General features: G+C 38.3%; 1 pseudogene; it reads right to left on the minus strand.

Moving 5' to 3' along the window:
* Nucleotides 1–3,217: 3,217 nt before the first annotated feature.
* The window catches only part of LOC114491950, a 36,574-nt pseudogene continuing 24,204 nt past the window's right edge, over nucleotides 3,218–15,587 (minus strand).

The following is a 15,587-nucleotide window of genomic DNA, read 5'->3' on the forward strand; positions in this document are numbered from 1 at the left end:
TAAATGGACTTATTTAAGAAAAAGAAAATCAAAAGTATGAAGAATAAAATAGCAATAAATATATATCTATCAAAAATTGAATTTAAAAAACAAACTAAGCAAACAAAAAGAACAGACACAGAATTGTGCATACAGAGAGCATTTTGGTGGTTGCCAGATGGGAGAGGGTTTTGAGGAATGGGTGAAGAGGTGAGTGGATTAAGAAATACAAATCGGTAGTTACAGAATAGCCATGGGGATTTAAAGTACAGTATAGGAAATGGAGTAGCCAAAGAACTTATACACATGACCCATGGACCTAAACAAAGGTGTGGGGGTTGCTTGAGGGAATGAGAAGTGCTGGGTGGAGCAGGGGAAATGGGAAAAATAGGGACAACTGTAACAGCATAATCAATAAAATCTAATGAAAAATAACTGTGAATAGTAATTTTGGGGGGTGGCCTTTTTAAAATTCTGCCCACTATAGTTGGTTTGTTTATATTTGTAGCATTACCACAGTCTTGTAACTATAGCTTTCTAATAGTTTTTGATCTGTGGTAGTGTAAGTTGTGCAGCTCTCTTTTTCAACATTATCTTGATTAACATACATATAATTGGGGTACTACAAGATGAGAAGAAAGATAATGGGACAGAAGCCATATTAAAATAGGTAACAGCTAATACTTTCTCAAACTAATGAAAAGCATCAGACATAAATACTGCCAAACTGCCCCTGAAAAAGTTTTTTTTTCTTATCAGTGACAGTTTAATGAAACCACAGTATTCTCAAATGTGTACAATATAGAATCTGTGACAAAAGTTAGTAAGTGATGCAAAGTAGAATACATTTTGATACTGGTACAATGGCAATAGCAGCTTTACAAATGTTTATCTATAGGATTCCTATAACATTTTCTGTGAACCTTTCTTCCACAAGAATGATCAAGTCATCAAATTATTTAAATTAAATTGATATAATACACAGTGGTTTATTAATATCACAAACATCATAAGTGCCTCATAAAACATTCTTTTAAAAAGATTTAATTAATTCATTTTTTTAAGAGAGGGGGGAAAAGAGGGAAAAAGAGAAGGAGAAAAACATCAATGTGAAAGAGAAACATCAGTTGCTTCTCACATGCCCCCACCTGACATGTGACTGGGAATCCAACTGGTGTTCATTAACCACACCACTCAGGGCACCTCACAAAATATTCTATTACAAGTACTCAACTGCTTTATTCTCAGGGGTAATTCCCTTTATTCACACATAATATAAGAATGTAACTAGCTGGTTAAAAAAAGACTTTCATTGTACTAGAGCCACATAAGTTTCTTAACTTCATTATCTGTTAAGTTTTTAATCCATAATTGTGCTATAAACATAAATGTGGATCTCATAAAAACAAAATATTGTCTCAAGGTTTTCTTTCCAGTCTGGTGACTTTCATAATATTATATAGCATCTCAAAGCAATATTACCTGTGGGAATACAGGCATTTCTGGGAAATTACTAAAATATCTTTTTAGCCTAAGCTAACCAGTGGGTATTTCAAAGATATCATCTACGTAGATGCTTCCTCTCAGGCTAAAAAGTGCATTGAAAATGTGAAACCCCTTGGTTCCTTTTCCTAAAGAACTATCCTTATTTCTGGAACTGCAGTGGAGGTTATCAGCATCAAAGCTAATCCTGCATCTTCAGTTATACTCACCCTAATGAGAGTTCCCCTTCCTCCTTGTTACTTAGAACATTAGTGATGGGGATCCTTGTTGAAGCTATTGTAGTGTCCATTGCTAAGTACACATGTCTGATAAACTAGGGGCTTCCAGAAATACTTGGCAACTTTTTATGGCACTGTCTGATGTGGTTGTCAAATAAAATATAAGATGCTTGGTTAAATTTGAACTTCAGGCAAACGATTAATTTTTCTTTCAGTGTAAATATGACCCATGCAACATCTGATACATGGCTATACTAAAAAATCACTCAATGTTTAATGGGACATATTTATACTTAAAAGTTATTTGTTATTTATCTGAAATTCAAATCCTACTGGGCATTACTTGTTTATATTTGTGAAATCTGGCAACCTTGGACTAGTAGGAAAGAACAAAAATCCAGTTAGGTGTGCTTTATTACTACTACTGAAACAACAGGCTGTTGAGGACAAGGAATCAGGTCTTATAGCGAAACTGCTAAGGACCTCAGAGAATTCTTCACAGGGTGTGGCAGAAATACAAGGTCATGTTGAAGTCTTCATGAAATTTATATTTAGCTGTATGAATGTGGACAGCACTATCAAAGTGATAGAAATCTGACTTCAGTGAGGCAGCTATAACTACCTACCTACCTAAGAAGCTAGATATGATACATTCTAATTTTGAAGGTCACATTGGATAATTTGCTTTCAGTCATTTTGAAAAATAGTTGGGTTGGATGAAGGATGGGCTTACCTCTTAACTGTTTATAGCAAACAAATCAAATCTAGAGGGTCTTATTTTTTACTGATCAAGTTTGTAGCACTGAATTAATGACTGAGTTTTGTGGGTTGAGATACTGTTCTTTTCAATTACCTGAGAATACCTGAGATGAATGGGAACTAGGTCATTATCTTAATGTCATAGCTGCACCTACAGAGTACAAATTAGACTTATCTAGTTAAATTTGAAAAACCTCTCCACCCTAAATTGAGTAATTCTATGATAAGCATCACTTTGGGGATTATATTTTCCATCTGTTCTCTTACTGATCATGCAAACTAGAAAATATCCAAATATCCACTTTATATCACAGTATTTATGGGCTCCATACATACTATGATTCTTTAAACAAAATTATATATTAGGATAATTATTTATACATACCCTATTACATTTTTTTTAAAAAAGGATTGGGGTAATTTTATCTTTATCTTCATCACTTTATCTAGTGATGAATCATATTTTATGAATCAGGACAAGGAATCAGATCTTACGGCAGAACTGCTAAGGACCTCAGAGAATCCTTCACAGGGCATGCAGAAAATACAAGGTTCATGTTGAAGACTTCATGAAATTTATATTTAGATGTATGAATGTGGACAGCAATATCAAAGTAATGGAAATCTGACTTCAGTGAGGCAGCTGTAACTACCTACCTACCCAAGAAGCTAGATATGATACATTCTAATTTTTAAGGTCACATTGGACAATTTGCTTCCAATACTTTTGAAAAAAAGTTGGGTTTGGAAGTAAAAGTTCACATTTTATGAATCATCACTAGAGTCAGGCAGAGTTGGCACCAGTTTTGTTCATCAAAGATGTTTGTAGAAAGTGGCAGAGTTTGAATTGGGTTTCTAGGGAAAGCCAGCTGGCTCATTACTGGGGCCAGTGCAGTTTTTGTTTCCATAATTTCTTTATTGGTAAGTGGGGTCTCACCTGGGCTCTTCTCTACATTGACTTTTCTAAGTAGTTTCTACAGAGCTTTCTGACTTTTACCAGGAGTAATGAAGACATTTGTAACTTGGATTGATAACCCTTTGTTTTGAGCTTCAGGGTAATATGCTGCAGGTCAGAAATGTAACTAGTGGATTCCATGCATTTGGTGATGGAACAAGGTTCATCATTTCATCAAAACTCTGTGTTTTTTTTTTCCCTTAAATTACAATCAGTAGATCTTTAACTGTTATCTGCATGAGTTCATCTTTTTTTTTTTTAAATGATCCAGCCTGAAGTGTTTTAATGAGAGCGGGTTTTCTGAACAGCAAAGGTGCTCTTGGTGGTAGAGGTGGAGGCAGAGGAGAAGGTGGAGGTTGTGGAGGTGGAGGAAAGGAGGAGGATGGCTGGCCATGGCAGCTGGGAGGAAGTACTGCTTGGGATTCTCCTGGGGTGATTAAAGTACAGGAAGGCACATTTGTAAGTTTACCAGTAGTGTAACAGGTTTGACAACAGCTTACACAGGAAAAATTTTCTGAGACAGTTTTCAGTGCTTTCTGGAGCGAGCTTTCATTATTCACTTTCCAAAATGCAAAACCAATTTTTAAAACTATAAAGTTCTTGGTGGCAGAATCAGGATGGGCAGATGGAGTCTTTCAATACTTCTAAATTCAAGGCTATGAAGTCCTGGCACCAGTTGTACATAGACCATACTCTATTTGTCCAGAGTTTTACTTCATCTTTGATTTTCAGGAAATTTGAAGTCCAGAATGATAGTAGTGAGCTTCTGCAAAGGGGTGTATCTGTTGAAGAAATAACCGCTCTTTATGGTGAGGGTGGCAGGTGGGGAGGTGTAATTAGCTTGGACTGAAAGTGAGAGGGTTCTTTTTTTAATAATCTTTTTGGAGTGGGAATATGCTGGCTGAATAGGTGGAAGCTGAGCCCACTTGCTTGTGCCCCAGGACAAATTTTCAGCTAATCTTCTGACAGGTGACCTGAACAATCAATGGGATTTCAGCTGATATGAATTATTGAAGACAAGTAGTACAAAGGATGCTTCACACCATCTGTAGCACCTGCACAACAACATACAAGATGTGGTGGGCAGTATGACTCTTAGTCAACCAAATGGAGAGAAGAATGCACCAAAGAATGACCTAAGAACAACCAAACCCCAGTTATGACAAGAGAGCCCACATAAATGGCATAAAGCGCATCCCAAGGATATCCAGCTCAGGAGATCAAGGAGACTGAACCACTGAGTCTCACAGATCTCCTACCTCAGAAAGCCACCCCACATAGACAGGGAGTCAAAGCAGATGAATCTAATACACAGAATAACAAATAAGGGGAGCCACCTGAAATGGGCAGACAGAGAAACAAACCCTAAACAAAAGGAAAGGAGGAATCCCCAGAAAGAGTGCTAAATGAAATTGAGGCAAGCAGTCTATCAGACACTGAGTTCAAAATAATGGTTATAGGGATATTCAAGGAGCTTAGTGAGAACTACAAGGAACTTACAGGGAACTACATCAGCATGAAAAAGAACATAGAATTTTTTTTTTTAAAAAGACATAGAAACCATGGGTAAGAGCCAGGAAAAAATTAAAGTATACAGTATCTGAAACAACGAATTCACTAGAGGAATTAAAAGCAGGGTAGATGAAATGAAAAGTCAAATCAGCAAGTTGGAAAACAAGACAGAGAAAAAGACCCAGACTGAGCAACAAAAGACGAAAAGACTAAAAAAGAACAAATATAGTTTAAGGGAGCTGAAGGACAACATGGAATGTAATAATATTTATATCATAGGCATACCAGAAGGAAAAGAATAGGAGCAAAGGATAGAAAAACGATTTAAAAAAGTAATGACAGAAAATTTCCCTAACTTGGTGAGGAAAAATGTCACACAAGTCCAGGAAGCAGAGAGGGCTCCTATCAAGATGAACCCAAAGAGGCCTACTCCAAGACACATCATAATTAAAATGGCAAAATTTAAAGACAAAGAGAGAATCTTAAAGGCAAGAAGGGAGAAACAGGAAGTAACATACAAGGGCTCCGATAAGGCTGTCAGCAGATTTCTCAACAAGAACACTACAAGCCAGAAGGGAATGGCATGGAATATTTCAAGTAATGAAAAACAAAGTCCACAACCAAGACTACTGTAGCCAGCAAGGCTCTCAGTGAAAATGGAAGGGGAAATAAGAAGATGCCCAGACAAAAAGGCTAAAAGAATACATGTCCACCAAACCAACATTGAAAGAGATGCTAAAGGGACTGCTTTAAGAAAATAGATAGATGATAGATAGATAGATAGATAGATAGATAGATAGATGATAGATAGTAAGGTAGATAGATGGAGGAACACAGGTACTAAGGAGAAAATGCCAACAAATAAGTACCTATCAATAGGAACCTTAAATGTAAATGAATTAAATGCTCCCATCAAAAGATATAGGGCTATTGAATGGATAAAAAACCCATCCTGCATATATGCTGTTTACAAGAGACCCACCTCAGAACCAAAGATCTACACAGGCTGAAAGTGAAGGGATAGAAAAAATAATATTCCAAGCAAATGGAAATGTAAAGAAAGCTGGGATAGCAATAGTTATATCAGACAAAATAGACTTCAAAACAAAGGCCATAACAAGAGACAAACAAAGTCATGATATAATACTTAAGGGAGTAGTATAATACGAGGATATAACCCTTGTAAATATATATGCAACCAATATAGGAAGATCCAAATAATGAAAATCTTGGAGGACTTCAAGAAAGATATCAACAGCAACACAGTCATCATAGGGGATTTTAACATCCTACTGTCAACAATGGATAGATTGTTCATACAAAAAATCAAGAATATTGTGGCATTGAATGACACCCTAGATCACCTGGACTTAATTGATATTTATAAAGCATTTCACCCCAAAGAAGCAGAATATATTCTTTTCAAATACATATGGATCATTTTCAAAGACAGACCACATGATAGGACACAAAACATGCCTCAACAAATTCAAGAACATTGAAATCATATCAAGTATCTTTTCAGGTGACAATGGCTGGAAACTAGAAATCAATCTGAAGGAAAAACACTCAAAAACACCAAAGTACATGGAGACTGAATGCGTGTTATTAAGTAAGGAATGGGTTAACCATGAGATCAAGGAAGAAATAAAAAAGTACCTAGAAATGAAAATAAGCAAACAAATATCCAAAACCTACAGGACTCAGAAAAGGCAGTCCTGAGAGAGAAGTTCATGGCAATACAGGCTTACCTAAAGAAGATAGAAATATCTCAAATAAACAATCTAATCCTATATCCAAAAGAACTACAGGAGCAATAGCAAAGAAAGCCCAGAGCAAGCAGAAGGAAGAAAATAATCAAGATCAGAGCAGAATTAAATGATATAGAGACTATATTAAAAAAAACAATTCAAAGGATTTATGAATCCAGGAGCTGGTTCTTTGAAATAATAAACAAAATTGACAAACCTTTAACCATAGTCATCAAGAAAAATGAGGATCCAAATGCATAAAATCAGAAACAAAAGAGAAGTTACAACCAATACCACAAAAATACAAAGGAATGTAAAAAATTACTATGAACAATGATAACTCAATTAAGTGCACAACCTGGACAAAATGGACAAATTTCTAGAAACATACAGTCTTTGAAAACTGCATCATGAAGCAGAAAGCCTGAATAGACCAATAGCAACTAGTGTAATTGAAGCAAATAATAAAAAATTCCCAGCACACAAAAGCCCTGGACTGGATGGCTTCATAGGAGAATTTTACCAAATATTTCAAGAAGAATTAATTCCTCTCCTTCTCATACCATTCCAAAAAATTTAAGAAGAGAGAATACTCCCAAACTCTTTTTATGAGGCCTGTATTAACCTAATTCCAAAAGCAGATAAAGACACAACAAAGAAAGAAACCTACAGGTCAATATCTCTGATGAAAATTGATGCTAAAATTCTCAACAAATATATTGACAATCCAATCCAGCAATAAATTAAAAATATCGTATACCATGATCAAGTAAGATTCATCCCAGGGATGCAAGGATATTATACTATTAACAAATCAATAAACATAATACACCACATAAACAAAATGAAGGACAAAAACCTCATGATCATATCAGTAGATGCTGAAAGAGCATTTGATAAAATCTAGCACCCATTTATGAAAAAAAACACTTAGCAAACTGGGAAGAGAAGGAGCATAATTTAACATAGTAAAGGCCACATGTGGTAAACCTACAGGCAACATCATACTCAAAGGGCAAAAACAAAATTTTCTCCTTAAGGTCAGGCATAGGACAAGGGTGTCCACTTTTACCACTTTTATTCAAATAGTACTAGAAGTTCTCACCACAGCAATCAGACAAGAAGAAGAAATAAAAGGCATTCAAATAAGAAAGGATGAAGTAAAACTTAATCATTATTTGCAGACAACATGATAGTGTACACAGAAAATGCTATAGGCACCACCAAAAAACTACTTGACTTAATAAGCAAAGTTTGCAAAATAGTGGCATACAAAGTAAATATTCAGAATTCGTAGGAATTTTTGTACACCAACAATGAAATATCAGAAAGAGAAATGAAGGAAAAAATCCCATTTACTTTAGCAAGAAAAAAAATACCTAGGAATAAATTTAACCGGGGAAGTAAATGACCTGTATCCAGAAAACTATACAATACTGAAGAAAGAAATTAAAGAAGATACAAATAAATGGAAGCATATACCATATTCATGGATTGGAAGAATTTACATCATCAAAATGTCCAAACTACCCAAAGTAATGTATAGATTCAATACAATTCTTATTAAGATACCAAGAGCATATTTCACAGATCTAGAACAAATATTTCAAAAATTTATGTGAAACCAAAGAAGACACAGAATGCCTCAACAATCTTGATAAAGGAAAACAAAGTAGGAGGGATCACAATACTTGATGTAAAACTATATTACAAGGCCACTGTAGTCAAAACAGTCTGGTACTGGCATAAGAACAGACACATAGATCAGTGGAACAAAACAGAGAGCCCAGAAATTAACCAATGTCTTTACAGTTAATTAATATTTGAAAAGGGGGCATAAGCATACAATGGAGTAAAAATAGCCTCTTTAATTAATGGTATTGGAAGTATGGACTGTACATGCAAAAATGTGAAACTAGACCACCAACTTACACTACACACCAGGAAAAAATGAAAATGGATAAAATATTTAAATATAAGTCATGACACCATAAAAGTCGTAGAGAAAAACATAGGCAGTAAAATTTCAGATATCCCACAGAGCAGTATTTTTGCCGATATATCTCCCAGGGCAAGGGGAATAAAAGAAAAAATAAGCAAATGGGACTACATCAAACTAAAAAGCTTCTTCACAGCTAAAGAAAACATTATCAAAATGAAAAGAGAACCGACTATATGAGAGAACATATTTGCCAATGATACATTGGACAAGGATTTGATGTCCAAAATATGTAAAGAAGTCATATGACTCAACACGAGGAAGACAAACAATCCAGTTAAAAAATGGACAAAGGACCTGAACAGATGCTTCTCCAAGGTGAACATATGAATGGCCCATAGGCATATGAAAAGATGCTTAACATCACTAGACTAGCCATCAGAGATGCAAATTAAAACCACAATGAGACTTCCGGCCAAGATGGAGGTATAGGTAGATACACTTTGCCTCCTTGCACAACCAAAAGAAGGACAACAACAGATTTAAAAACAAAAAATAACCAGAACTGCCAGAAAATTGAACTCTATGGAAGTCTGACAACCAAGGAGTTAAAGAAGAAACATTCATCCAGACCAGTGGGAGGGGTGGAGACTGGCTGGTGGGGTGGAGAGGACTTGGGGCAAGGTGGCAGCTGGAGGACCAGGTAAAATGGTAGCTGGTGGACCAGATGGTCCCACATTTGCATGCTGACAAATCATGAGGAACAACTGGGGAGCGAGACAGACCATACAACCAAGGATTCCAGTGCAGGAAAAGAAAGCCTTGAAACCTCTGACTGAAAAAAACGTGTGGGATTTGAGGCAGCAGGAGAAACTCCTAGCCTCACAGGAGAGTTCATTGGAGAGACCCACAGGGTCATAGTACATACACAAACCCACCCACCTGGGAATTACCACCAGAAGGGCCAAATTTGCTTGTGGGTAGTGGAGGAAGTGACTGAAAGCTGGCTGAGAGCTGAGCAAGTGGCGTTGTTCCCTCTTGGACCCCCTCCCTCACATACAGTGCCACAAAGCAGTCACAAATTTGTTGGGGGTCAGGTTGTCCCTCCCTGTTGAATATGTAAGGCTCTGCCCCTCACTACATAACAGGCTTACTGAGACAAAAAAATATGGCCCAAATGAAAGAACAAGTTAAATCTCCATAAAAAATAAAACTAAGTAATGAAGAAATAGGTAACCTATCAGATGCAGAGTTCCAAACACTGGTAATCAGGTTTCTCACAGAAATGGTTGATCATGGTCACAAAATAGAGGAAAAAGTTAAGGCTATGAAAAGTGACATAAAGGAAAATGTGTAGGGGACCAATAGTGAGGGGAAAGAAGCCTCAAATCAATGGTTTGGACCAGAAAGAAGAAATAAGCATTCAAGTGAAACAGAATAAAGAAACAAGAATTCAACAAAATGAGGAGAGGCTTAGGAACCTCCAGGACAACTTTAAATGTTCCAGCATCTGAATCTTAGGGGTGCCAGAAGAAGAGGAAGAGCAAGAAATTGGAAATTTATTTGAACAAATAATGAAAAAAAAACCCCAAAAACCTTCCACAGAGCAATATTTTTCCCAATCTGGCAAAGGACATAGACTTCCAGGAAGTCCAGGAAGCTTAGAGAGTCCCAAAGAAGTTGGACCCAAAGGAAGCACACACCAAGGCACATCATTAGTACATTACCCAAGATGAAAAGTAAGGAGAGAATCTTAAAAGTAGCAAGAGAAAAGGAGAGAGTTACAAAGGAGTTCCCATTAGACTATTAGCTGATTTCTCAAAAGAAACGTTACAGGCAAGAAGGGGCTAGAAAGAAGTATTCCAAGTCATGTAAGGCAAGGACCTACATCCAAAGTTATACTTTCTAGCAAAGCTATCATTTATAAGGGCAGAAAAAGTGCTTCCCAGATGAGATCAAGTTAAAGGAGTTCATCATTACCAAGCCCTCATTATATGAATTATTAAAGGGACCTATCTAAGAAAAAGGAGATAAAAAATATGAACAGTAAAATGACAACAAAATCACAACTATCAACAACTGAACCTAAAAAAACAATAACAGAAGTGAACTAAGCAAACAACTAGAACTGGAACAGATTCACAGAAATGGAGATCACGTGGAGGGTTATCAGCAGGGTGTGCATGGGGGGAGAATGGGGAAAAAGGTACAGGGAATAAGAATCATAAATGATAGGTACAAAATCGATGGGGGAAGTTAAGGATAATATGGGAAATGGAGAAGCCAAAGAACTTATATGTACAACCCATGGACATGAATTAAGGTGGGGGAATGATGGTGGGAGGTCAGGTACAGAGTGGAGGGAAATAAAGGGGAGAAAAAATGGGACAGCTATAATAGCATAATCAATAAAATGTATTAAAATACAAAAAAAATCAAAATGCTCTTTGGCTTTTAGAAAATTGCCACTGCTGAAAAAAGGCAATGACTTCAAGTGACCACAAATGATTGAAATGTTCTTTCATTTCTTAATTTGTTGATGATTAGAACATGATGCCAATAAAATTAAGGTGATAGGGCTTGATCTTTCTTTAGATGTCTCCCTCCAAAAACTAAAACCACAATGAGATATCATCTCACACTTGTCAGAATGGCCATGATTAATAAATCAACAAACAATAAGTGCTGGTGAGGATGTGGAGCAAAGGGAACCCTAGTGCACTGTTGATGGGTGTAGCTACCATGGAAAGCAGTATGGAATTTCCTCAAAAAACTAAAATTAAGCTGTCTTTTGACACAGCATTGCAGCTGCTGGGAATATACCCTAAGAACCCTGAAACACCAGTTCAAAAGAACTTATGCACCCCAATGTTCATAGCAGCACAATTTATAATAGTCAAGGGCTTGAAACAGCTTAAGTGCCCATCAGTAAATGAGGTGGATCAAAAAACTGTGGTACATTTACATAATGGAGTATATGCAGCAGAAAGAAGAAACTCCTAACTTTCACAATAGCATGGATGGAACTGGAGAATATTATGCTAAGTGTAATAAGCCAGTTGGTGAAAGACAAATACCATATGATCTCTCCTGTAAGAGGAACATAATGAGCAAAAGTAAACTAATGAACAAAATAGAACCAGAGGCATGGAAACATGGAACAGACTGACAGCGACCAGAGAGGAGGGGGAGGGTGATAATGGTGGAAAGAAGGGGAAGGGATTAGTCATAGAACATGTATGAATGACCCATGGACATGGACAACAGTGTGGGTATTGACTGTGGGAGGTGGGGGGTGGGCTGGATGGAGGAAGGCAAAGGGGAAAAATGGGGGCAACTGTAATAGAATAACAAGCATCTGATAGGTTGCTTATCTCCATTTTGTTTAGTTCTTTTTCTGGAGTTTTGTTCTGTCCTTTCATTTGGGCCATATTTCTTTGTCTCCGTTTGGTAGCCTCCCTGTGTTTGTTTCTATGTATTAGGTAGAGTTGCTTTGACTCCCTGTCTTAGTAGCATCGCCCATTGTAGAAAAGCTCACGGGGTAAGTTTGAATGGGCATAGCCTTAAGTATTCGCTAGCACAGGGCAACCCTTGTGAACCAAGTTGATGGAATCTTGGATATGGTGTTGCCACTCTGTGGCTCTGTGTGGGGGAGGGCTCAGAGAGGGGACAATGCTTCCACCTGTCCTCTGGAATTTTGTCTAGGAGGAAGCTGTCATCCAGCACTCGCTATGATTCCAGATATTTCAGTTTCTCCCCATATGCCATTGATGCCTTTCCAGCTGTTGTCCTGGTACTGGAGCCTACAGGGAGTGAGCCTTTGTCAGCCCTAAGTCCATTGCAGGACCTTTAAGAGGAGAGTCCTGAGAATCCTGCAATTTCTTCCACCTCCCCAGCCCCCACTGGTTTTTACAGCCAGAAATTATGGGGACTTATCTTCCAGGCAATGGAACCTGGGTTGGGTGATCTGGTGTGGGGACTGGGATCTCTTGTTCCCAAGGTATCCCTCCTGAGTTTTATCCACCACCACTGCCCATTCCATGTCTCTGAATCTCTCCATGTCTCTACCCCTCCTGCCTGTGTGGATGAATGTGGCTTTTTTAATTCCTTGGTGTTGGACTTCCATACAGCTTGATTTCTGATGATTCTGGGTGATATTTGTTTTGTAGTCTAGTTGTAATTTTTGTTGTTTGATGTAGATTCCCACCAGCAGTGTCTGTGGTGTTTTGGATGGGACAAATTCACATGGACTCCAGAAGTCCTGTGGAGAAAAAAGGGATGACATTGCCACTCTCTGAGAGAGAGAACTCCCTGACCCTTACCTGGATAGGCTTTTACTGCTTTATAATAGCATACATCAAAGAAAGTTCTCATTCATTATGCCCAGGTTTGCTTTAGGTGATTACCTTTTACAGATGACAAAGGAAAGGATATTGCTGATTACTTCTTACTGATAACAAAGAAAAAAATGTTGCAAATGCAAGGGAATGATAAAACTGATTGATCTGGGCAGACTTCTGGCCAAGATGGAGGTGTAGGTAGACACATTGTGCTTCCTTGAACAACCAAAAGAAGGACAACAACAATTTAAAAACAAAAAACAACCAAAACTGACAGAAAATCGAATTGTATGGAAGTCCAACAACCAAGGAGTTAAAGAAGAAATATTCATCCAGACCAGTAGGAGGGGTGGAGTCAGGCAGCCAGGTGGAGAGGACTTGTGGCAAGGCGGTGGCCAGCAGATCCAGTGAGGTGGCAGATTGTGGAACGGGGTGTGGCTTGCAAGGCTGCAGCTGGCCAGAAAGGTGGTGGCTGGTAGACCGGGTGGTCCCATATTCACTTGCAGAGAAACTAGGCGAAACAAAAGGGGAGCAGGACAGACCCCACAATCTGGGGTCCCAGTGCAGGGAAATAAAGCCTCAAACCATTGATTGAAAACACCTGTGGGGGTTGAGGTGGCAACAGGAAAAACTCCCAGCCTTACAGGAGAGTTCCTTGGAGAGACCCACAGGGTCCTAGAACACACACAAACCCATCCATCTCAGAATCATCACCAGAAGGGCCCAATTTGCTCGTGGGAAGCGGGGGAAGTGACTGAAATCCTGCAGAGTGGAGCAAGTGGCAATGTTCCCTCTTGGACCCCTCCCCCACATACAGCTCCACAACACAGCCACATGGATTACCCCACTCTGGTGAATACCTAAGGCTCTGCCCCTCATACGTAACAGGCGCGTCAAGACAAAAAAAATGGCCCAAGTGAAAGAACAGATCAAAGCTCCAGAAAAAAAATACAACTGAACAATGAAGAGATAGCCAACCTATCAGATGCACAGTTCAAAACACTGGTAATCAGGATGCTCACAGAATTGGTTGAATTTGGTCGCAAATTAAATGAAAATATGATGGCTATGCTAAGTGAAATAAAGGAAAACGTACAGGGAACCAATAGTGATGGGAAGGTGACTGGGACTTAGATAAATGGTTTAGACCAGAAGGAGGAAAGAAACAACCAAACAGAAAAGAATGAGGAAACAAGAATTCAACAAAATGAGGAGAGGCTTAGGAACTTCCAGGACATCTTTAAACATTCCAACATCTGAATTATAGGGGTACCAGAAGGGGAAGAGGAAGAGCAACAAGTGGAAAAGTTATTTGAACAAATAATAAAGGAGAACTTCCCCAATCTGGCAAAGGAAATAGACTTCCAGGAAGTCCAGGAAGTTCAGAGAGTCACAAAGAACTTGGACCCAAGGAGGAACAAACCAAGGCATATCATAATTACATTACCCAAGGTTAAAATGAAGGAGAGAATCCTAGAAGCAGCAAGAGAAAAGGAGACAGTTACCTACAAAGGAGTTCCCATCAGACTGCCAGCTGATTTCTCAAAAGAGACCTTACAGGCAAGAAGGGGCTGGAAAGAAGTATTCCGAGTCATGAAAGGCAAGGACCTACATCCAAGATTGCTCTATCCAGCAAAGCTTTCACTTAGAATGGAAGGGCAGATAAAGTGCTTCCCAGATAAGGTCAAGTTAAAGGAGTTCATCATCACCAAGCCCTTATTATATGAAATGTTAAAGGGACTTATCTAAGAAAAAGAAGATAAAAAACATGTACAGTAAAATGATAGCAAAGTCATAATTATTAACAACCACACCTAAGACAAAAACAAAAATGAACTAAGCAAACAACTAGAACAGGAACAGAACCACAGAAATGGAGATCACATGGAGGATTATCAACAGGGGAGTGAGAGGGGGAGAGAGGGGGAAAAGGTACAGAGAATAAGTAGCATAGATGGTAGGTAGAAAATAGACAGGGGGAGGGCAAGAATAGTATGGGAAATGTGGAAGCCAAAGAACCTATGTGTATGACCCATGGACATGAACTAAAGGGAGGGGGTGTGCAGGGTACAGGGGAGTGAAGAGGGGTAATGGGACAACTCTAATAGGATAATCAATAAAATATATTTAAAAATAAAAATAAAATACAGAACAACCATTAAAAAAAGGATTGATCTGGTTACACTTCGTCCTTGGGAGAATTAGCATAGACTTTAGGAAGTTACTTTAAAGATATGCAGAAAATATTTGCTGCTTCAATTCAGGGTGAGGGAGTTTTAGCAACAGCACGCCTCAAAGCAGCCTAGGTACAATGCAGGCCTGGTTTCCCATGGGAAAGCCAATCTGTGGGCCTGGCTCCTGTGTGCCTCCTGGAGCCTGCCGGTTTTCCGAATCAGGGCTGGGCTACATTTGCTACTGTCATACAGATCGGTTCCCTATAGTCATTGTATGAGGAGGTGAGCCGTGTTTACCTATGCCTCCATCTTAACTGGAAGTCCCAAGTTTTGCTTTTGAAATTAATAGCTTATTGTTCAACTTCCAAAAAGCTTCCAAAAGTTACCAAAAAACTTCCAATAATATTTTAAGAAAAAAGAATAAAATAAAGTTGAGCAAGTATAACCCACTTTTTCT

The sequence above is a fragment of the Phyllostomus discolor genome, chromosome 1 (genome assembly GCF_004126475.2).
Source record: "Phyllostomus discolor isolate MPI-MPIP mPhyDis1 chromosome 1, mPhyDis1.pri.v3, whole genome shotgun sequence".
Taxonomy (NCBI): Eukaryota; Metazoa; Chordata; class Mammalia; order Chiroptera; family Phyllostomidae; genus Phyllostomus; species Phyllostomus discolor.